General features: G+C 45.4%; 1 protein-coding gene across 1 annotated transcript in view; it reads right to left on the bottom strand.

The window, feature by feature from the left end:
* The window catches only part of CLOCK (clock circadian regulator), a 1177342-nt gene that overhangs the window by 385093 nt on the left and 768323 nt on the right, over positions 1-23926 (bottom strand). The gene's annotated exons all lie outside the window — the stretch shown is intronic.

Below are 23926 nucleotides of genomic sequence, written 5' to 3'. Positions count from 1 at the left end.
AATTGCACTCAAGTGAATTAACTTGGAAATGAGAATAATTGTACAGTAGTTCATGACTGCTTGCTGGTGACTTATGATTTCAGAGAACAATATTAGTTATGTAGATTCAGATCTGATTTCTTCATGTCAGGTAAGTATTACCCAATGCAGGTTTTTCGTAGCTACATCTCTCTTTAGTGGAAAATCATTTTGCTTTGTGTTTAGCTTTACCACAGATGTGCAAGCTCTCTTGTGCGTCTGACACTAACACACCGCCTCATACACCCTCTAACTGTCAGCATGTGAGGAGGTGCCGGAGTGTCAGATCAAACTGAACTGATCACTGGACAGAGCCCTTGCCAGCGCTGGATACTGGGAAGGATTGCCGGGACGTCGAGGGATCTTGGAAACCTGGCACCATCGTCCAACGGTCCACACTACATAGTGGGATTATCACCCTGGTCCCCGGTGACATGATCTCATGCATCTGGCCAGTCTGCACATGAATTTGCTTGTGGAAACTGAGGAGGTTTCTTTGGTCAGGGAGGTACCTAGAGCGCGAGGCATCGCTGTCCACATTGCAGACTGTGAGTGGTAGGAAGGTGCGTGCTGCCAGCAGGGGTGGCTCCTCCATGTGGGCAGAGGAGCAGCTCCACAACTTTATCGCAGAGCGAGAAGCAGAAACATAAAATGGTATTATAAATAACATTTTATGTTTCTGCTTTTCGGAACTGCGTGAAAGCAGAAGGTTTGGGATGGGGGCACGAAGGTGGGACGTCCTGCTGCAGGGCAGGGGAGGAGTGGTTTGCCCACTGTTGTGGGTGCTGACTGTTTGGTTGGCCCGAGGGCCAACCAAACTAGTCATACGCACTCTCCGTTTTCTCCATTTAGGATGCTTGTCTTATTGATTATGAACTTATCCTTTAATGAAGCAGTTAAACTACTCATGAATTAAATGAGATCACATCTACAATGTTTACAATAAACAAAGTGTTCGAATAACTTTATTTGAAATTTGGATTCCTTTGATTAAATTCGTTTGGATTGATATTTGGCAGTGCACTCAGAGGGAAACTTTCCGATAGGAAAGAGCAACTGCATTCAGATGTTATATTAATCCCTAGATATGTGGCAGAATCTACTTTGCAGAGATTTTGAGAAGAGCAGATAATTTGTGTCATCCCTTATTCAGGAGATACTCTGATTTCTTTCCACATTCCTCTGCCATATTTTCAACTTCTTTAATTGCCTTATCCGGTTCTGTGGTGATTACTGTAATATCATCTGCATATGCTAGAATCTTTGTGTTATACCCTTTGCCAGTTACAGGTTTAATTGCAGAGTTTTGCATAATCTGGTTGATAAAGGGGCCTTAATATATGGCAAAAAGGATTGGGGAGCAGGGACATCCCTGTCTTGTCCCTCTGGCTATCTCGATTCTTCCTGATGTGCTACCCATCACCTGCAGTTGTGCGTACGGTTTGTAATACTAGGCCAGGATAGCCGTGAATAGGCATGGACCCAGCCCCCTCTCTGACAGAGCTCCTCAGAGGTATTGCCACGATACCCGATCAAAGGCTTTTTCGATCAATCAAAGGCTTATTCAGCGCCCAGGAGGACCACAGCCACTTCAATACCTTCTGCCTCCACTATATCTAATATTGAGATAACCCGCCTGATCTGGTCTGTGGTCCCCCTGCCCGGTACAAAGCCATTTTGCCACGGCGATGCTGATGTCGCTATGATTCTCTCTAGCCGATTAGCTATGACTTTTGAGAAGTTTTTGGCATAAGAGTTCATCAGCGAAATGGGACGATAAGAGGCTGGCAGTTCCGGTGGTTTGCCCTTTTTGGCAAATATCACTGTATGTTCGTACCTTGCCATGATTGGGGCGGGATCCCGCTTTATTGCTCATCTATAAACAGGTCATGCATAACCGGGGCAATCTCATGTACCAGTGTTTTATTAAGTTCCAGAGAGATTTTATTTGGACCAGCTTCTTTCCCTGAAGGGGGAGAGTGTACTGGAAGAGATTCTGGAGGCAATACTAACTCTTCCTTCCAACTCCTGATATGTTGTTTTGTCTATTTTTTTGAGCACTGGCCAGCTATCGCCATCAGTTGTTGAGTTCGCTCCTGGAGAGTTAGCTTGGTATAGCTTCCTATAAAACTGCTCAAAGACACCAATAATCTTCGCAGGCCTTGTCTCATGCTGTCCAATCCTGTTCTTAATTTTGGCAATGTTATTTCTAGCAGTTTTCCGTCTTGTGCCCATCGCTAGAAATGTTCCTGCTGACTCTCCATACTAATACATCTCACCTCTCTGTACTTGATAGTTTTGGGACTCTTTTTCCTGAAAATAGCTATTGATCTCTGCTTTTGTTATGGGGGTACCAGCTGCAGCCTAGTCAGCGAGTGACGTAGCTGTAGGGAAGTCGCTGACAGCTGCAACCTCATCGAGATTCCCCATCTTCAGCACTTGCCTCGTGCATGGGAGGGTGGGGATGCTGATATTGAGGGATTACCGCCGCTTTAGTGTGACAACTGTGAATTGGCATATAGAGAAAGAGAGAGAGAGACTTGCTAGAATGAGTGGCTACCAGAGATAAGAGCACTGGCTGATGTTGTGCAAGCCAGGAGGGTCTGCTCTTGACCCCAATCCACAATTTATAAAGGAGACTCCAGAAGTGCCTTGAGTGAAGGGTCTTAAAATTAAAACTAGTGTGGCAAGCAAGCGCTTAGATAGAGGTCGCAGGTAAAACGTTCCATGCTGCTGAGAATCACAGAATAAGACCCGTAACTAAGGCTCCTCCCCCCAACAAACAAAACCAAGCCGATTGCCCTTTTTAAAACCAACATCACCCTAATCAGATGTAAGATTCCCCCTCAAGGGATGATTCCAATCATAAAAATAGAAAATACAAAAAGAAAGAAAGGTCAACAGGATAAACTCTCCCAACAGTAACAGAAACAAAAGGAGAACTAGAGGATATCGAGCCACCTCCTAGGTAACGGATGTAAACAAGCATTGGCATAGCTAATAGGTCTCACCTTTGGGACATAGAAATATTTAGCCATAGCTATTGGCTTTGCAAATGTCTTTAAGCTATATTGTAGAGCATTGTCGCTTCTGTGCAGCATGTTGAAAGTTATAATACAAAGTGTTATAAGCATTTGTGTTACCTTACATATAACCAAGAAGCCATTATGTGCAACTTCTTCCTGCCTATCATAATGCTGGTTTGTTAGTGCTTTTGTTTTCGTTATGGGTTGAAGGGGACATAAGCAAAGGGAGGGTGGAGGTTGGGATAGAGTACCTGAATTACCACACAGGCAGCAGACGGACACTAGCGAAGAATTGCGATTCTCCTATTACCATGAGGCTAACATTATGCATTATTCTTATAATGCAACTTCAAGGACAGCCATTTTAAAGATACATCATAAAGCAAAGCTCTAGAATGTACAAATGTAATGCTGGCAACAGCAACACACAGATCTGCCTCTTTTAAATGCAATGAGAGCAAAAAGGTAAAGTTCTTCCAAAGCCAAAAAAGTCAGAGAGATGGCATCTTGAAGGGAAAAGGCCTCTCTTTGAAACAGTGAGGGACTCCAAGCGGAATAAATTGAGAGATGTTTGCAGTCGAGAGTTGCTTGCAATCAAGAAGGAGCCAATCAAGACGAGTTATCTGAAAAAGGAATAAATGTTAGGAATTGTACTTAACGCTCTATGTAAAGGGGGGAAAAAGAATCGGTGGTAATTGATAATAAAGCAAAACCAAAGGGAATGATGGACAGAGTGTTGAACATTGCAAGCACTCACCCCCAGTCAACTGATCTGGGTTTAATCCATCATCATTCTTTAGCTCACTCCGTCACCCCAGTTCAGACATGACCATATGCAAATCAGTCTGACCCTGTGCTTCATGAGAACAGTCCAGCCCGAACTGCCAAGCCATGTCTTCCCTGGACCAGAAACAAGCATCCTGGAACCGGTTTCTGGCTAATCAGCCGTCGTCAGCCAGGCTAGCTTGAATCCAGTGGCAAAATGAGCAAGGGACCCACGTCTGGGCATACCCTGCCAACTAAGGGTGAACTGACTGTGGGTGAGTGCTTGCATTTTTCAACACTCCGTCCATCATCCCCTTTGGTTTTGCTTTGGTAATTGATAATACACATATTAAGACAAAATACAGTGAGATAAGTGAGTTATATTCTATTTTAAACAAAACGTTCCACTTAAAAAGTTCTTAGAACAAGAAGAATGCAGTAAGTTAAAGAGATGTTAAAATCCACTACCTGGAGGAAGGGTTGGGACAATGTTAGCCTCCGTGTCTTTAATGAAATCCAGATTCTCTGGTCCTGGTAATAGGAGAATCGCAATTTCATTACAAGACCAGAGGCTACCATTATGCATGTCGGTAGTGAAGTAAAACTACATCAGACATGTGTTCGACAGGTTTGCAGTAATGTTTTGCAAAGGTATAGGAACTTGACCAGTCTGCTGCTTTGAGAATATTATCCAACTTACCTCCTTTCCAAAAGGACTGGCTAACCATAGCTCCTCTTAAAGACTGTGCCTGAAACCTGTGGAGATCAATGCCTGCCAAAAGCATAGCCAGTTTAGCCCATTTAGCTATGGAAGAAGAAGAAACAGGTTTGAAGGGCTTAAAGGATATAGGGAGTTGGTTTACACCAGGGGTGCGATGAATTTTCATCATAGAATCATTTTCCTTCATGCAATCCACCACACATAATTTAAAATAAGCGTCAAACCAAGGGTAAAAAATCATATCAGACATCGTTTTAGTTCTCTTGATAATTTCAAATCTGACGCCGAAGGTGTCATAAGATCTGTTGGATATTTCCAATGCTTTAAAGTCCGAAACTCTACGGCAGGATATTAGACATCGAAGAGAAGCTAGTTTGATGGAGAGTCTTTTATTATCTAATAAGTTCAGCCAGTTACAAAAAAGGTCAAGTAGCAATTTAACGTCCCATAGGGTGTCATATTTAGGTTTGGGAGGTCTTTTAAGCCTGATGCTTTTCATAATTCTGCAAATTATAGGGTTCTTCCCGATAGTTCTACCATTTAAAAGGGAGTGACCCGCAGAAATGGCTGATCTATAACAGTTAATTGACCTATATGAAAGACCTCAACAAGAAAATTGGCTACATGCACAATAGGAGCCTCCATGGAATCCAGGTTCCTTTCCAGGCACCAACAAACCCATCTTTTCCAGATGACGTTGTATCTATAGTGTGTACCGGGGGCCCAAGATTCTTGGAGGAGAGAAGAAACCTGCCCGGAAAGCGCAAATATTTTATTGCCTTGCCTGACACTTTCCAGGCAAGTAGGTTCAAAGTCCTGTTCAGAAGAAGCGGGTGATCCAAACCATCTATGTCTCTTAGGAGGCCTGGTGAAGCTGGGAGCAGAAAGAATATTTCATAAGGCTGTTGGAAACCAGGCTTGGGACGGCCAAAAGGGAGTTATTAGGACTATTGAAGATTCTTCTGTCCTTAACTTCTGAAGGACGCGCAGGATCATTACAAAGGGGGGAAAAGCATATCCCCGAATTCCTTTCCAATTTTGGAGGAAGGCGTTCACTGCCAGAGTTCCCGGGCCTGGCATCCAGGTGAAGTAACTGGGAAGTTGAGACGTGAGTCTGCACGCGAAGAGGTATACTTCTAGGGGACCCCAAAGATAGTCTAGACTCTTGAATACGTTTGCGTTTAATTTCCAATCGGTGTGATCTAAGAGGTACCTTGAATTCTAATCTGTGGAAACATTCTTTAGACCCAGAAGGTATTCTGTTCTTAAAAAATTTGGTGTTCCAAGCAGAACATCCACAGTTTTTTGGCTAGGTTGGAGAGGTCTGGTGACCTCGTGCCCCCTAGACGATTTATGTAGGCAACGACTGACATGTTGTCCATCTTGAGGACGACTGACCTCCTTTGAAGAGATTGTTTGAAACTCATAAGGTCATAAAACCCGGCTGTTAAGTCTAGAAAGTTTATATGGTTCAAGCTCTCTGGATAGGACAATAAACCTCCTGTGTCCAGATTCTGGAAACAAGCAACTTATACATGAAGGCTGGCAACTGATTCCAGGACGTAGTCCGGAGAAGTCCCAAAAATTGCTTTGTTATTCCATGAATCCAGATTTTCTAACCAACAAATCAGTTTCGTCTTGGCTTCCGAGCCTAGGTAAATTTTGTCTCTGTACCAAAGGCCAGAACAGAGAGCCCTGTCGTTCAGTCTTTGAAGTGCTCGAGGGCCCGGGAAGATAGCCTGAATAGATGATGAAAGGAGGCCCAGAAGTCTGGCTAGTTCCCTTAAGGCTACAAGATCTAGTTTCAGAACATGACGTATCTCTTTCCGAATATTGGATATCTTCTTTGCTGGAAGTAAGAGCAAAGACTTCACAGAGTCTACCGTGAAGCCCAGGAACTCTAGAGACCTCGAGGGAGTCATGATGGATTTCTCCCTGTTTATAATAAAGCCTGTACTCTCTATTAAATCCACAGTAGTGTTCAGGTCTTTCATAATTTGAGAATGGTCTTAAGACATGATAAGTATGTCGTCTAAATAGATTATGAGGCGCACACCCTTTTCTCTCAAGACCGTGGTAATGGCCTTCATTACTTTGGTGAAGCACCAATGGGCCGAAGATAGGCCAAAAGGAAGAGCTTGGAACTGATAAAGGTGGTCGTTCCACGCAAAGTAGAGGAAGGATTGTGACTCCTCTGCCATTGGAATTGTGAAGTAGGCGTCTTTAAAGTTTACTTTTACTAGCCAATCTTTTTCTAAGAGCATGTCCCTGAGGAGATGGATACCCTTCATCTTGAAGTGATTGTAGATGAGATATTTGTTCCATGCTCTTAGGTTTATTACTAGTCTCCACCCTTTGTCCTTTTTGTTTTTACTCAGAAAATATTGCTCAAGAAGTTCTTGCGTTCCCATGGAACTTCTACGATTGCGCCCTTCAAGAACATTGAGTTTACCTCTTCTGCCGCAATAGTTTGTTGCTCTAGTGGCAAGTTTAACACTTGGGGAGTTAAAATGTGAATGTTTTTTTCTTTAAGATCTATTCTGAAACCCTGGACAGTTTCTAAAATCCAAGAATCGTGTGTAATTTGTTTCCAACTGTGTAGGAAGTGTTTTAAGCGACCCCCTACTCTCTGTGTTAAAGAGGAAAGATGAGGAGGAAGGGTACTTACTTGGGGTGTTGGAGGGGTTGGTGCCTCTGGCCCTGAAGCCTCTTTAGCCGGAGGATCGACCTTGTTGAGGGTAGAATGAAGGGTTAGGCTGGAATGGAGGACCAAAACCTCTTTGCCCTGAGAAGGGTCTCTAGAAGAGGCGACTGGCAGAACGAACCCTTCTGCCAGCCTTGGCAAAAACACTTGGGTTGAAGACTCAGCGCATGTTAGCTTGCGCTTTGTCCAGAGCCGTAAAGGTTGCTATGTACTTTCCCAAACCTTTAATCATATCTTCCCCAAAGAGGAAGCCATTAGGGTTGGATGAGGATTCCTTTTCTGCAATGTCGCAGAGCTTGGGATCAATTTTGGACAAAACCACTTTCCTTCTCTCGGTATTTAGAGAAGCGTTGGCATTACCGTGGAGGATTAGGGTTCTCGGACTCCACCCTCGTAAGAGATCAATGTTGGGTTGCAAACCATTAGTATAGCTCAATTAAATCAATCATATGGCATAATGGCCGAGCATGTCAAGCATGCGATCCTGACAGTTTTTAAGGGAGCGTTCCATACCTTTCCTGGGATCCCTGCCCAGTTTGAATAAGAACTTGATGAGTTCAGGTTCCAAGTTTGGTGTAAGGCAGTATTTATTTTGAATATTGGGTCGTGGGCATTCTGCCTTCTGAATGTTACCTACATCTCTTTTAGGAGGGTTCTTGACCCACCTCTTCATAAACTTGGCCACGTGTATTTGTGGCCACCACTGGGAACTCCTAGGGTGCTGTATATTGTCAGGGGAGAACATTTCCCCGCCAAGGGGGTCAAAAATAATCTCCTTTGAGGAGGAGGGGAGTTCCTCTTCCGAGAGGTCGAGGTCGATATCATTGTCAGTTTGATCTAGGTCAAAAATGTATTTGTCTAAGGACTCATTACAGCTATCTATTTACTTGGATAAGAGGGGATCCATTGTAGTACTTTGATATTGTGAGCCGCTTAGGGCATCCAAGTGATATGTGCCGTTATGGGCACTTAGTCTTTTGGGGCGCGTAGGCCTCTCGAACCACTTGAGGCGCATAGTTCTCCTTCAGTTCTTGAGGTGCATAAACCTCTCAATATATTTAAGGTACTTTGACCTCCCATAGTGCTCACATTTACTAAATTGTTGCCTTTTTCTTATTTTTTTACCCCGACTTTTGTTAAGGTCATCATTGTGCCCTCCGTGGAGAGCAGAGGGGTTAATGGGATCGGAAAGAGATCTCCTTCTGGCAACAGTTTTGCTTATGGTCTCCCTCATGCAGGACTCTAATTCCTTGTGTATTCATTTCTTAATGAGCTCCTCGTTGGTATTAGGAGCAGGAACATGGGTCTGAGAGTCATCTGACTCAACATCAGACATGGAGGACAGAGAGCAGGAGGACAGAGAGCAGGGGGACACTAAATAGGCTATTAATAGTATAGGTAATGGATGGAGCCAGGAAACTGCAATTAGGTGAAAGAAAAACTACAAAATTTGCCAGGAGAGAGGAAATAAACCTATCGAGCTGTCAACCGTCAGGCGATCAGCCGTTGAAAGTACGCGTTGCTAGGGAACCTTGTCAAGCCTAGTTAAGCATTGAGATACGTAACTTTTAGGTGTGGTTGCTAAGGGCCTTCCCTCAAATGCAGGAGAGCCCTTGGTTGACTTTTGACTTCCGCCTTTTAAAAAAAAAATGTATTAGTCGTGAGCGCCACAAGGGGGAAAAACCGATGGCACGAAGGGGGTGCGACGTTGCCCGCACTCCCTAAATTGGAGCTTAGAGTCACGGCTGCGCCCTTAGTGCACAAATGAATCGTGAGGGCGGGTCGTACGGCGGGAAGGGAAAAGGAGAGAGGCGGGTAACGGATCAGAGGCGCACCTATGGTAATAGGCCGTGAGGCCAAGACTGAAGAGGAGTGGGGAAGCGCTTGAGTGTTACATTATGGCATGGAGGGCAGCCAAATGAAATGCGGAAGCCAAACATGAGTGGCTCAGATCACAGGACTGAAAATAATGCACAGAGGAGCTGAGTGGGGTCGCTCATGAACAAGGCGATTCGAAAAGTGTAAGGAAATAATCACCAAAATCAGGGGACAAAACAGTGAGAACAGTCAAAGGCACGAAAGCAAAAAGCATTCACAAAGGAATAATACAAATAAGGTTAGCAGATAAAAAGAAAACAACAGTACAATGTCAGAGTATAGGAAGAGCACAACTTATCTGTCTTGAAGCCGCATTTAAAAGAGGCAGATCTGTGTGCTGCTGTTGCCAACGTTACATTTGTACATTCTAGAGCTTTGCTTTATGATGTTACTTTAAAACGGCTGTGCTTGAAGTTGCATTAAAAGAATAATGCATAATGGTATCCTCCGGTCTTGAAATGGGAGGGTGGAGGTTGGGATAGAGTACATGAATTACCACACGAGCAGCGGACGGACACTAGAGGAGAATCAACAGTGCCAGATTCCGAAGGCAGATTAAGGTGATTGTGTGCTGGTGTGGAGGTGATGCTCAGATGATGCTGAATGATACTCCGGTGGTGCTGAGTGATGCTGAGGTGGAGGTGTGCTGGTGCAGAAGTGATACAGAGTAATACTGAGGTGGTGCTGAGTGAGGCTGAGGTGTTGCTGAGTGATGAGGTGCTGCTGAGTGATGAGATGGAGCTGAGTCATGCTGAGATGGTGGTACTACACTGCTGCTCAGGTGGGGCTGAGTCATGCCAAGTTGGTGCTGTTCTGAGGTGGTGCTGCGCTGAAGTAGTGCTGCGCTGGTTCTAAATTGCTGCTGAGGTGGGGCTGAGCTGGTGGAGCTGTGCTGATGCCGAGAGGATGCTGTGTTGATGCTGAAGTAGTGCTCTGGTGAAGTAGAGTGATACTGAGGTGGTTCTGAATGATGCTAAGGTGGTGATGAGTGATGCTGAGGTGGTGGTGCTGAACTAGTGCTTAGGTGGTGATGGGCTGGTGCTCAGGTGGTGCTGAGTTGGGGCTGTGCTGAGGCTGAAATGGCGCTGCGTTGGTGCTGCATTGCTGGTGGGGTGCGCTGGTATTGGTGCACTGATGCAGAGGTGGTGCTGTGCTGATGCGGAGGTGGTACTCAGGTGATGCGGAGTGATACTGAGGTGGTGATGAGTGATGCTGAGGTGGTGGTGCTGTGCTAGTGCTTAGGTGGTGCTGGGTTGGTGCTCAGGTGGTGCTGAGTGGGGGCTGTGCTGAAGCTGAAGTGGTGCCACGTTGGTGCTGAATTTCTGCTGAGGTGGGGTGCGCTGGTGCGGAGGTAGGACTGTGCTGGTACTGAGATGGTGCTGTCCTGGTGGTGGTGCACTGATGAGGAGGTGTTGCTGGGATGGTGCTGCACTGATGCGGAGGTGGTGCAGCGCTGATGTAGAAGTGGTGCTTCACTGATGCTGATTGATACTGAGGTGGTGGTGTGCTTGTGCGGAGGTGGTGCTCAGGTGGTGCTAAGTGATACTGAGGTGGTGTTGAGTAATGCTAAGGTGGTGCTGAGTGATGCTTTGGTGGTGCTTTCCTGGTGCTGAGTGATGCTGAGTTAGTGATGCACTGATGCTGAGGTGGTATTGCACTGGTGGTGGTGCACTGATGAGGAGGTGGTGCTCTGCTGGTGTTCAGGTGGTGCGGAGTGATGCTGAGTTGGTGCTGTGCTGAGGTGATGATGCGCTGATGCTGAGGTGGCGCTACCCATTTACAAATTACCTTCTTTGTTGAAAATGAGGATGCAGGAATGGTAATTTAGCATCCCCAGAGCAACAATACTAGGGTTCCCGTTAGTCCATGTCAAACTCTTAGAATTATTTGAGGAATTTTGGGGAGAGTGTTAAAAAAGTAAAAGTTCAAATTTCCCTGGCAATTCCTAATTTTCTCCTGCAGTTACATCTAGGAGGTTTCAGTTGTTTTATGAAGCTGACCTCTCCAGACGAAACGTGAGCAATCCAGGGTAACTGGCAGAGCTCAACTTCTGATGGAGCAGGTAACAGGATTATCGGCCTCTCGTAACGAGGACCTGAGTAGCAGAATCTATGAACAGGAGTAATTATCTGGACATTGTGGTAATACCTTAAACAATTCAGGGGAAAAGTAGGTTTCTTTAAAAGGAAACGTCCATGACTCGAGATAAAAATAAAGCACTCAAAGATATCAACATGCATTTTCCTATGCAAATGAAAGTAGTACAACCTATGATAAAACAAGCATTTGCAATGCAAACTGTGTCGCCTTTGGAACCTTATATGTATTTAGCTATGTAGCACATTGGCCTGGGTACTGAAACATCTACTGTTCTTTAACATGGAGGGGAAAGTGAGCACCAAACTGCGTGACACGCCAGGTATGGGAACACATGTGGAGAAATATTGCCTTTCAGCGGGAAATGGTATAGTCCAAAGCTCTGTTTTGATTATAAAAGCAGGGCCTTCGGTGTTCAAATCACTGAAAATACAAGATTTGAAAAAAATATTGTCTATGAGTGCTCGTGGAAGACAATTTCAATGGACTGGAATCTAGAGAATGCTAAAGTGATTCTGGTATTTTACTGACGTCTGCTGGTCGTTTTCGATCAAGAAAGTTAAATAGAGCTCCCGTCACGAGCGCTTGAATCTTACATTGGATCGCTTCTTCAGCTCTGTGGCTGAAATGTGACCGCAGTTTCAGGAACCGGAACGCTCACGGACTACGAGGAGCTGTCCCATGCGGTCGTAACTGCAGTGGTTCGGGAGCTGTGCCGTTTGAAGCTCCGGACACACATGGCGGCAGAACGCGGCGAAAGGAAGACGCGGAGCGAGAGGTAATCTCCAGCGTGCCGATGCGGGGAACCTGCCGTAGCGAGGAAGTTTGAAGCGGAGGGAAGGGCCGACGAAGGAATGCGCCCCTGAGCAGACGGACTGAAAACACTGGTCGCGTGAGTACTTGGTGATCGCCCGTGCCGAGGCTTCCTCCGTCTTACACAAGATGGCGGCCGCCACTCGGTAATGCACCGCAGTCCGAGACAAAGTGACTCTCCCAGCCATCCTTGCCTAGAGCGATACTGATAACTGACTGATACTGATACTGATGAGCATGTGGCAATGAGAAGCTAATGCTAATTCCACCAAACACCAAACACGTGTTCTGTGCCTTATACGTGATAGATGCCATTCTGTTGATGGGGGCTTAATGCTGAGTGCAGCTTCACACATAATGGATGCCATTCTGTTGGTGGGGGCTTAAAACTGAGTGCCTGCCTGCTACACCAGCGCTATCCCCGAATGCTGACTAGTCCCTAGAACCCAGCTTATGTTAATCTACAGAATGTTACATGCAACAACAGAAGAGCAATACTGACAACTGCTCTACCAGTTTGAACATGTGAGCATATGGCAAATGAGAAGCTAATGTTAATGCAACCACGATGTATGCCTGCAGTATCAATCATTAGACTGTATTGAACCCCACCAAACACGTGATCTGTGCTTCACACATACTGCATCCCGGGATTACATGATACCGAACTGTATTCGACTCCCTGCTGCACCAGCGCTATCCCCGAATGCTGATTAGTGCCTAAGACTCGGCTCTCTTCTACCTACACAATAATCAATATTTGGTGAACCTCTCAACGATAGTCTTGTCTCCGCAAAGCTTTTTCCAATGCCAGTGTACACCACGTGCGCAGTCTGAATGAATATGTGAGGTGCTCTGTACCTGAGATCCCAAACGCATGGTAATGCTGCTCCCGGCATACTGAGATCTAGTTGTCCACCCTATTATATGGACTTGTACTGCACACTTTCCGGACGCAGCTTGTGATTCCAGGCAAACTAGGGAAGGTTCTAGCGACCAAGATGGATACCAAAGACCAGACTACCCTTAAAAGGCTTAAGTCGGATCACTCGAACCCGGGATCACCAAATAAACCAAAGAAGATCACTCCGGACGCACTTGATATGATATTAAATAGGCTAGATGAAGTGAAGGACCTGGCCAAGGTCACCAAAGAAGAAGTGGTGGCAATCCGTCAAGATATCCGAGATACTAATGCGCGCCTAACAGAAACAGAATCCTGGATCAGTCGCCTGGAAGACATAGAGGTTAAAACTTCAACGGCTCTGAAACACCTACACATCTCCTCAGATCAGACGGCTAGACGACTAGCCGAGTTGGAGGATAGGAATAGGAGAGGGAACCTACGCATTTTTGGGATTCCGGAGGGGTCCGAAGAGTCGGAAGGTTCATGCATTCAGTTCTTGGAATCCTGGTTTACTAAAGCCACGAACCTGACTTTCACAAGCCCGCTTGAATTTGATAGGGCACATAGAGTGCCAGGAAGAATCAACAAGACGCAGAGAGGACCAAGGCCCATCGTGTGTAAACCGTTGCGCTACCAACATGTCGAGCAAATCCTTGCCTTCGTGCGGAAGCACAATCATATTCTATGGAAGGACACCAAGGTCTACATTTCCCAAGACTACTGTAAGGAGACCGTAGAAATAAGGAAGGCCTTCCTTGCCCTACGTCCACAACTGTCAGTGAAGGGATATCAATTTGGCTTTGTAGGCCCAGCGAAGTACAGGGTGACGATACGTGGATCGTCTCACTACTTCACGGATCCCAGGAAGCTTAAACATATGCTTGAAGACGTAGAAGAACGAGATATGGAGCGTGACATGGAAACTAATAATCCAGATAGCCTAGCAGCCTCAGCTTCGGCCTCAGGCTACAAATGACCACATCTGAGCCTCCGCACTCTCATCAGGATATTTCTGCTTTGCTGGCTCTCCAAGCCTAATGCGCTTGTCAATTACAAGGTAACTACAGGGTAAGGTCCCAAGTTTACGGATGCCTCCTTGCACCGGAAGTTCTATGATGCTTGAAACGTCGCGCTAGGGCTTCAGTCCTGGAGGTCTCCTTACTTTGCTTCTCCAGTTGTATTTGACATAGTCCTGTTGTTATTGGCTTACACCTTTTGAAGGGAGCAAACCCCGGAACTCTGGCAGGATAACTCGGGATAGATTGGAATTCAGATCGACCACGCTGAGACTTTTTTGTTTAAGAAAATGGTTACTGCCAAATTACTGATTTTGTTTAGGTTACCCACCACTGAGGCATGGGCCAAATGACTACTAACCATTACAGACCTTTGCTGTAGGGTATGAAGCTATAATACTTTACAACGGTTCAGGTCATTGTTTTCTCAACTTTCTGCTCGATAGCTATAATCGAACGGGTACATAAGATTGTTTCTGATCTATCAAGATTATATAGTGGGGGCATCCTAGTCGAACAATTGATTATATGTTGGTTCTGCCACACCATTCCAAAGTTCTAATGTTCTAATGTTCGAATAACCCACTGCTTAAGTAGTGTTTATATGCATTTTGCGTTGTGCATAACTGTTCCAATGTTTATACGTGACTAGTGTAGACGGGAGGGTTGCTGCGGTTTTCCTCACGTCGCCATGCTTCTGTACTACAGTTGGGGAGGGTGGGGTGGGGGGATATGGGGGATTGGGGGGGATGGGTGTAGTGTTCTTTGGTTTGCATTTTTTCTTTTTCTTCTTCTTCTTCTCTCCCCTTCTTCTTCTCTTCTTCTTCCTCTTCTCCTTTCCTTGCTATTTCCTTCTCTTCCGGTCTGTCTCTTTGCTCTTGATTGGACAAGTTGTATCATACATATGTTGTATTTGTTTGCCCGTACTCAGACCAGTCATGTTCTATCCCAGGGCGCCCGGATGTCTGCGCATGGTCTCTCCCCGTTTTACGTCATAGGGAACAATCCAATGTGTCCTGTGCATAATGCGCCGTGTAACATGCTTCGTCTTGGCTCTCACGGTCCATTCATGATACATATACTAATTTAAATGTCACATACACCGATCTCCACTCCATTTGGGGCAAGCTCACTTGATCGATTGAAGATTCTGTCTATGAATGTTAAAGGTTTAAATCAACCCGTTAAAAAGCAAAAGATATTAGACTATGTACGCAGGCAGAAGGGGGACATTGTATTGCTACAAGAAACCAAATTAGATGCTAAGCAATTTTACACTTTGCGCAACAAGTTTTACACAGAGGTTGTAGGATCTAGTGCACTTGGTAAAAAGAATGGAGTTCTGGTATTACTGTCAAAGAAGTCCAAAGTAGAATTACTGTCTTCCTCATCAGATGAAAAGGGACGCTGGGTCACAGTGAAACTTTCTAAGGACAACACAGAATTCTTTGTCACTAATGTTTACGCACCTAACGCTAGTGACTTGGACTTTTGGCAGGACTTAGTCAAGCAGATTGCAACGATACCTGATACGGCGGTACATATAGTTGGGGGTGATTTCAATCTCCCCTTTGACCCGGCCTTAGATAGGGATTCAAAATGTGTATTCAAACCGAACAAATCACACAATGCCTTTATCAAACTGTGTCAACAATTTCACTTCATTGATACATGGAGAATACAAAACCCTACTGATAGGGATTACACTTTTTACTCCTCCCCTCACGACTCGTTCTCCCGCATTGACTACATTTTCATCACACAAAATGGCGTAGCAAGGATAGAGGATACATCAATTGAACCTAGGGTACTGTCAGATCACTCATGCATTTCTCTATCCATTTGTAACATTAAACCGACCCCTAAACAAACGTCTTGGAGACTCAATGAAGAAATCTTAAGCAAAGAACAGAATAGAACCGAAATTCTAGCAGCCATTAGGTCTTATTTGGAGAATAATGTGAAAGGGGACACTTCGGATCTAGTACGATGGGAGGCTTTGAAGAGTACAATAAGGGGGGTGTGCATCAAAATTCGTTCGGCAATGAACAGAGACTGTAATGCAAAGCTGGAAGGGTTAGAGGCTGAAATAGCTATCCTAGAGAACAAACACCAAATGACAAGGGACAGGGAGACGCTCAATATTATGACCAACAGAAAATATGCATATAACAAGCTAGTGAGCGAGAGGGCGGGGGTGTGGCTAGACAGGAAGCGAAGGTTTAAGCTATGTGAATCTAATAAGGCCGGCAAGAGCCTAGCGGCATACCTAAAATTCAAGGTCCAAAAGAATGCTATTAATGTTATTAGGGACTCTGGAGGAATTAATCACTCAGACCCCCAAAAAATAACCGAAGTCTTTAGAGACTTTTATGAGGACTTATACGCTAAAAACGAGTTGGTGGATGTAGACAAGATTCAGGAGTATCTGCAGGAATGTGTTCTACCAAAATTAAAACCTGAAGAACAACTCAGTCTTAATGCGCCGATCTCGGCCACTGAGGTGGAAAAAGCGATCAGGGGATTGAAATGCGGGAGGCACCGGGCCCAGATGGCTTCACGGCCAAATTTTATAAAAGCTTTAAAGCGGATTTGATTAAACCTCTTCTAAACCTCTTTCACGAATTCACAGAATCAGGGGAGGTGAGGGGCACATTAGCAGAAGCGACCATCCCAAGCGGGTTTTCTGAAGCATAGATTGTCTAGTGATAACACCAGAGTGCTAGCCCATGCCCTAGAAAAAGCAAAACTTCTGAAAACTCCCACGGTAGCTGTCACACTAGACGCGGAAAAAGCCTTCGACAAGGTAGATTGGTCCTTCCTTGAGGCAGTTCTACACAATTTTAACCTAGGAGAGACGTTTACTAAACTCGTGACGGCTTTATAAGCCGGCCCTACTGCCAAGGTTAGAGCGGGTGGCTCCTTTTCTTCTTCCTTTTGTTTGAAACAGGGGACGAGACAAGGTTGCCCACTATCTCCATCTCTGTTCTTACTGGCAATAGAACCATTTCTGTGGCATATTAGACATAATGAAGCCATTGCTGGTGTTCCATTCGATGACTGCACTGTAAAATTGACTGCATATGCCGATGATGTGCTGATCCTGACAGAAAAGGCAGACGAGGCTATCCCGGCACTGATGGACACAATTGAGGGGTTCTCTAGAGTTTCAGGGTATAAACTGAATAAAGACAAAACAGAAGTTAAGTTACTGAATAATATTGGGGGTAAAGAAATTCTGGGTTCATCTGGCCTCACCTGGCAACCGAAAGCTTTTAAATATTTGGGCTTAGATTTTGAGAAGGACTTGGTTACGACTCTGAAATTAAATGAAGACTTGACATTAAAGAAGATATCTAAACTGTTGGACAGCTGGTCACCAAAATTTTTATCCTGGTGGGGTAGGGCTGAGACCCTTAAAATGATGTGCACGCCTCTAGTTAACTACTTAGCCTCCATGCTACCCATGACTTTTTCAGACAAATTCATTAAAAAGGTAGATCGGTTGTTCGGAGAGTTCCTGTGGCGAGGGAAGAAAGCCAGGATATCACTAAAAAAGCTGCAATTAGCAAAGGAAAAGGGCGGCCTGGGCCTGCCCTCGTTCAGGAACTACCAAACAGCCTTCCTCTGTAAGCAAGGGGCACTTTGGCTGGTTGATGCTACATCCTACACTCCTGTGTGGCTAACTATCGAACGTTCCTTAATGGCACATGCACCCCTCTCGGCTATCCTCACCATGGACTTGGCCCATGTACCTCATTCTAAATACATTCTGCTAAATACCAGAAGAGCACTCCTCCGACTTGATCAGTCCCATAAAACTGCTTCGGTGATTAAGAGATCTACTTTGATCTCATTATGGCGTAACCCTATGCTCCGGATGGAGGGTCAGACCCTTTATTGGGAACTGTGGGCTGCGAAAGGTATACATATGGTGTGTGACCTCTATGAGAATGGCAGGCCCCTACCCTTCTCGTCATTACAAGAGAAATTTAATTTGCCACCCATAGAATTTTACCAATTCCTAAAACTGAAAGCCGCTATCTCCAAATGTCCCCTCACTACAGACTTGCCTTGGCTAGTGACCCGTCTCCGAATATTGTACCATGCTGATCATTTTGTATCCAGAGTATATAAACTGCTACTCCCCCTGCCCAAGAAACCACATAGGTCGGCAGAATGTAAGTGGGAGGCGGAGCCTAACTCCACAGGCCTAGTGATAGACTGGGAAGTGATACACAACACCGCACTAACAAACAAGGTATCCCCGATCCTATGCCAAACTAAGTATATGTTGTTGAACAGAGTGTTTTGGACCCCACAGAAACTGTTTAAATGTAAACTGAGGGACACGCCTACCTGTTGGAACTGCCAGGAAGAACCAGGTGACTTGGCCCACATGCTTTTTAATTGTTCCTTATTGCGACCGTTTTGGAGTAAAATATTTACATATATTCAGCAAGTATTTGGAATCACCCCTACCCAGGAATTTATATATGTTATTATGGGCCCTTTAGAAGCACAATTCATGTTGACATTGGCGTGCAAAGTCGTACTTTACAAATGGAAAAATTTTGCTGAAGTCAACTTTAAAATGTGGCTGGAATGGCTTTCCTTTCTAAGAGGAGCGGACAATCCCGCACTGCAGTCAGCCACTTGGAAACCTTCGAACAACAAACTCTGGTCGACGCCTGGATGCTTCATCCTCCCACTTTGAGCCTCCATGAAGTACAGCTCAACGGTCAACTTGACTAAATAGAATCATTATAGAACTTGGTGGGATTGAATATGTATGCTTACTGTATATTTTATGTATGCTTCTGTATATTTCCTGTTACGCGCGCAGCGGACCAGGTCTGGGTAAACCGATTGCTATTGTACTACGGATACACCTGTCCTCTCTCTTCTCTACTCTTTTTCTCTTCTCTTCTTTCTCGCTTTTCCTCTCTTTCTTTCTCCCCCTTTTCTTCTCTTTCTTCTTTGACTTGATTTGATTATTGTTAGTATCACTCCGCCAATACTTTATTCATGTGTACCTTGGAAGATTACTTGTATTGTATTGTTTTCTATTTCATCTTTGTTCTTCAATAAAAAAAGATTTGAATTAAAAAAAAAAAGAAAGTCCCTCAGCAAAAAGCAATTTTGGTATTTTACCGACCTCTGCTGGTCATTTTCTATCAAGACAGTTAAATAGAGGCAGTTGAACAGAAAATAAGTCCCTAAACGGAAGCAGACAAGTCCTAGGGCTGATCTCCAGAGCCCACAGAGTACATACACATATAAGTACATACTAAAGCATGTACAAGAGGTCTTGAATGCTTGACCTAAACAAGGGATTAGCCAGGGACAGAAACTAATTTGTACAAGCAGCAATATCAAATTTAAAACTCACAATATTATTGTTTGTCAAATGGCTTGCTTACTTTTCACTGGTTTTCACCATCCATGTTTACTGTAGCAATTTTCTTTGGCGGCTGAGGGAGCAGATGTAATAAAACTCTTATTTGCTTAGAATTTGACATTTGCCGCCACTGCAGCTTGTAATTTTACTGTACCACATCACAAATTTGCTCTAATATTGAACGGCCCCTGAATGCGTCCATATATTCAAACAAATAACTTTCCCCGATGCCGGCAGTGCTTGCCGATTCACAAGGAGTTGACATTCCCACCTTCGCTTTGGTCATTTTACTTTCTCTGGTGTGTGTGGAAAGCAATGTTCAGTGGTGGCTGGCATGTATCGATGATGGTAGGGCAGGGTACACACAAACAAAACAAATTACTTTCCTGCACGATGCAACTTCCTCTTCTTTCCGTCTTCTCTGAAGGCAGGCTATAACGCGGGATCCAGCCAACTACCCAAACCAATCCTGGTGCTGCTCTCACCAGCATGGGAGCAGATGCACGACTGGAGGGAGCAGCCTCACTCAGCACTCTCAAGAGCACTGGAGACCTGGGATTTCTCTAACCAAGCTGTCTAAGACAGCTAGTCTAGAGAAGTTTCCAATGTGCATGTTTGGCTGGCCATCGCAAGCCGGCCGGCCAAAGAGACATATGCATTTTAAAACACACAGCTCCCTGCTGCCACTCGGCAGCACTGTCCCCGCTCTGTCTTATCACTCAGTTCAGGATGGGTCGGTTGCTGAAAAATAAAATGGCAATTAATAAACTTAATTACCATTTTATTTTTCAGCTCTGGCCTTCGGCTTTTTTTGGTGGGGCGACGCTCCTCCAGTCAAACGGAGGAGCTGCCCCATAGATCGTTGCTCACTGAATACCGCATCTGGAATGCTTCAGGGCCAAGGGTGGAATGTACCAACATGACAGCAGCAATAGGTTGATAGGGCACTTTTCATTCTTTTTAATTTTAACTTTGGGACTGCTGTGAGATTTTTTTTCTTTTATTTTGGATCGCTGTTGATTTACAGATGTGTTTTTTATTATTACCGGGGAAGTATTGATATTTTATTGCAATTGTCCACTGGAAACTTCGCTATATTTCTATAAGTCAAGCATCCACTTGCGTGCGATGTCCTTTGCAAGTATCTAGAGTTCAAGTAATGATTATGAAAGGGTTCATAATCATTGTTCCCAGTAAGATGCGAGCTCTGCACAGAGTCTTTTCCAAGCGCTCAGACAGTCTTACAACACGCACACATTTCTGCTTAGAAAGAGATTTAGACCAGCCACAGCATTTTAAATGGGAACGCCGTGAAAAGTACGGACTTCTAGCATAATGCAGAGTGGAGATGCAGGGGCTCTTAAGAAGGGGTGAAACAACAACAAAGCCTATGGAATTGGTCTTTTAACCTGTTGGCTGCTTCCGCGATTTCGCGGCAGTGCGGCCGTTTTAAAAAACGGGCGGGGCCTCGTCGGCCATTGGCCGACTGCAGCACCAGCGAGGTAGCGCTGCCGTCGGCCAATGGCCAACGGCAGCATGGAAGGAGTTAAAGACCTGTGAAGTACTCGGGTGCGGCTGTGTGTGTGCACAGGAAGCTGTCTCAGCTCGAACTGACACACACAATGGACGGGGGTGGGGGAGGGGAGGTTTGTAGCCCTTTGAGTTCAATGGGCGTTGCCCGCCTGACGTACATGTTACAAGAAACAATAATTTCTTTGTTTCTTATCAAACTAGAGCTATTCGCACTGTAGAATCGGAACTGCTTTGCGCTAGCATTTTTATAACATGCACTGTAAACAAAGTGCAGGCCATGTTTTCTCTCTGCCCGTGACCCCCTCCCCACCTTCCACACCCGGTATACATTCAGGTATGTTCGAGGTTGCTGAAATTAAATAATGATACTGCAGGGTTTTAGAATCATACTTCGTTTCGGTTGAATAATGCTGTTTTTTAAAATGTTTTTTTTGGTTACAAATGATTACTTGTGATGCATATGTCGGAGTTTTTATGGTATTGCTCTGTTGCTGTGCGGCTTTAGCACTTGGTGCAGTCATTCCTGGCACGGATATTGTGAGGTGGGGGGTGCTGTGTTCAAAATAACTTTTCGTTTTATAGCAGGTGCTACAGATTTCTTTGGGTGTCCAGCACTGTCAAGCAACAATAAAAGTACCAGAGAACATTTGTTTTCCCATAACGGAGATCTTATCTGTAAATCAACCAAGCTGGCCAACGCACCTCTGGCTACATTCATTTTCTGCAATAGCCATGTCCAGTGCCTCACATTTGCTTTTCCACTTCCATTACAGCTTTTTGTCCATCTCTCTCACCTCCAATCTCACCTATACCCCTTCTTTTTCTATCTCTTTCCCTCTCTCAACTCTCTCCTCATTGCATCTACCTCCTTCCCTCTCACCCTCTCCCATTGTCTCCCTCCTTCCCTCTCTCTCATCTCCCTCCTCCTTTTTCTTTTCTTCCATCTCATCCCTCTCCCTCCACCTTTTACAAATGTATACATATGGAGTCTGCAGTTAATGGCATGTGATGTCTTAATGAACAGCCTGTAATCTACAGCATGTTCAAAACTGGACAGTATGTTATGCAGTGTAACTGTCCTTGTGACTTTACTGCTAAAAGAATGAGAATAGGTAACAGGCGACTGACTGATGGCTGTGACCAGGTGTGTGTTTCTGTCTCCTCCTTTACGTTTGTGGTTTATATCTCAAAACCGCCAGGGGTAATTTAAAACAGGTTTCTGACAATCATAACCTTTTGGCTATGTTGTATGGGAGATTACTCCCCCGGACTCAGCCTGTGACTGGATCATGCAAATTGGTGCTAGGCAGCCTGTCTGCGCACAAATCAGCTTAGAGTGTGACACTTAGGCACCTGCCTCCGTGTGTCACTTGTTCATGTTGGGGCCTCACACATCCTTCCTGATGGGCCGGGTCCCAAATGGACAGAGATAACTTTTCTGGGCTTTGCAGCAGTTTTAAGATGTTCCTGGAGTTTCTTCTTGCTCAAAAGGGGGTACTTTCTAATATTTATATGAATGAATGAATGAATGAAATACATTTGTACAGCGCGATTGCTGCCCTGAGGCGTCCAAGCGCTAGGGAACCAGAAGAAGGGTGTAATGAGACTGTCAGAGACTAGGAGGAAGATGGGGGGCTGAGATGATTACGGGGATTTGAATAGATGGGTTTTTAGTTGCTTGCGGAAAGAGGCAAGATTCGGGTTAGATCTCAGGTGAGGGGGAAGGGTGTTCCAGATTTTTGAGGCGTTGAGGGTGAACATTCTTCCACCTGCTCTAGATCTCTTGATTCTGGGGATTGTTGCCATGAAGGCCTGGCTGGGACGTAGTTCACGGCCAGGGTGGTATTGGCTGACTAGGCTGCGCAAGAGTTTTGGGCCCGAGTCCCAGAAGGCCTGATGGGCAATGCACATTGCCTTAAAGGTCACTCTTTTCCGTACTGGCAGCCAATGAAGGCTGGTCAATGCCTCTCTGACTGAGGTTCTTCGTGGAATTTGCAGTAGGGTGCGGGCCGCACAGTTCTGCACCAGCTGCAACCTATTTAATGAGTACTCTGGGGCTCCCAGGTAAAGGACGTTGTTTGAGTCCAGGCGTGATTGTATTATGCCCTGAATAGCTGTTTGTTTGGCCTCCATTGGGAGCAGGGGTAGGACCTTCTTCAATGTCCGAAGGAGTCCAAAGCAGGTGGCGGAGAGCTTAGTGGCCTGGGTGTTAAAAGTGAGGTTCTTGTCCAGCCACACCCCTAGGCTTTTGATGTTATCTTTTGGAGCCGGGGGGGGGGGGCCTAGACAGGGGGGGCCTAGACAGGTGGGCCATAATGACTTGAAGAGGGTCGGGTCGGCCGGGCCTAGCAGCATGAGCTCTGTCTTGTCCCCATTCAGCTTCAGTGAGGACAGCGTTATCCAGGACTTCACCTCCTCCAGGCATTTGGTTAGACCCCCCGATGGAGAATGTTGGGCTTCCTGCGCTAAGGAGACCACCAGCTGTGTGTCGTCCGCATAGGAAATGATCTTAACTCCATACGGACGAACTACCTCAGCCAGTGGCCTCATATAGATATTAAAAAGCGCAGGGCTTAAAGAGGAGCCCTGGGGGACTCCACACTTCATCGGTATGCTGGAGGAGACGGCTTGTCTGTCAAACACCTTGAATGACCTGTCGCTCAGGAAGGATTTTATCCAGAGCCAGGCCTTGTCCACAATGCCGACGTTTGCTATACGGTTCAGTAAGGTGTTATGACTGACCGTATCAAACGCCGCACTGAGATCAAGGAGGACCACTGCCACTGATCCTCCTTGATCGATGATTTTTCTGGACTCCTCGACGACCATAAGGAGGGCGGACTCTGTTCCATGCTTAGGCCTGAATCCTGTCTGTGTAGGGTCTAACAGCAGGTAGTTGACCAATTGGAGATTGATGTGTTTCTCCGCGATTTTACTGACCCAGGGGAGCAGTGAGATCAGGCGGTAGTTGGCAAAGTCCGAGGGGTCCAGATGAGGCTTCTTTATTAGTGCTCGGACCATTGCCTTTTTCCAGGCAGGAGGAACCG

The sequence above is a fragment of the Lissotriton vulgaris genome, chromosome 3_1 (assembly GCF_964263255.1).
Source record: "Lissotriton vulgaris chromosome 3_1, aLisVul1.2, whole genome shotgun sequence".
Taxonomy (NCBI): Eukaryota; Metazoa; Chordata; class Amphibia; order Caudata; family Salamandridae; genus Lissotriton; species Lissotriton vulgaris.
Note: the sequence above shows the minus strand (reverse complement) of the source record. Positions and strands in the feature narration are given on the sequence as shown.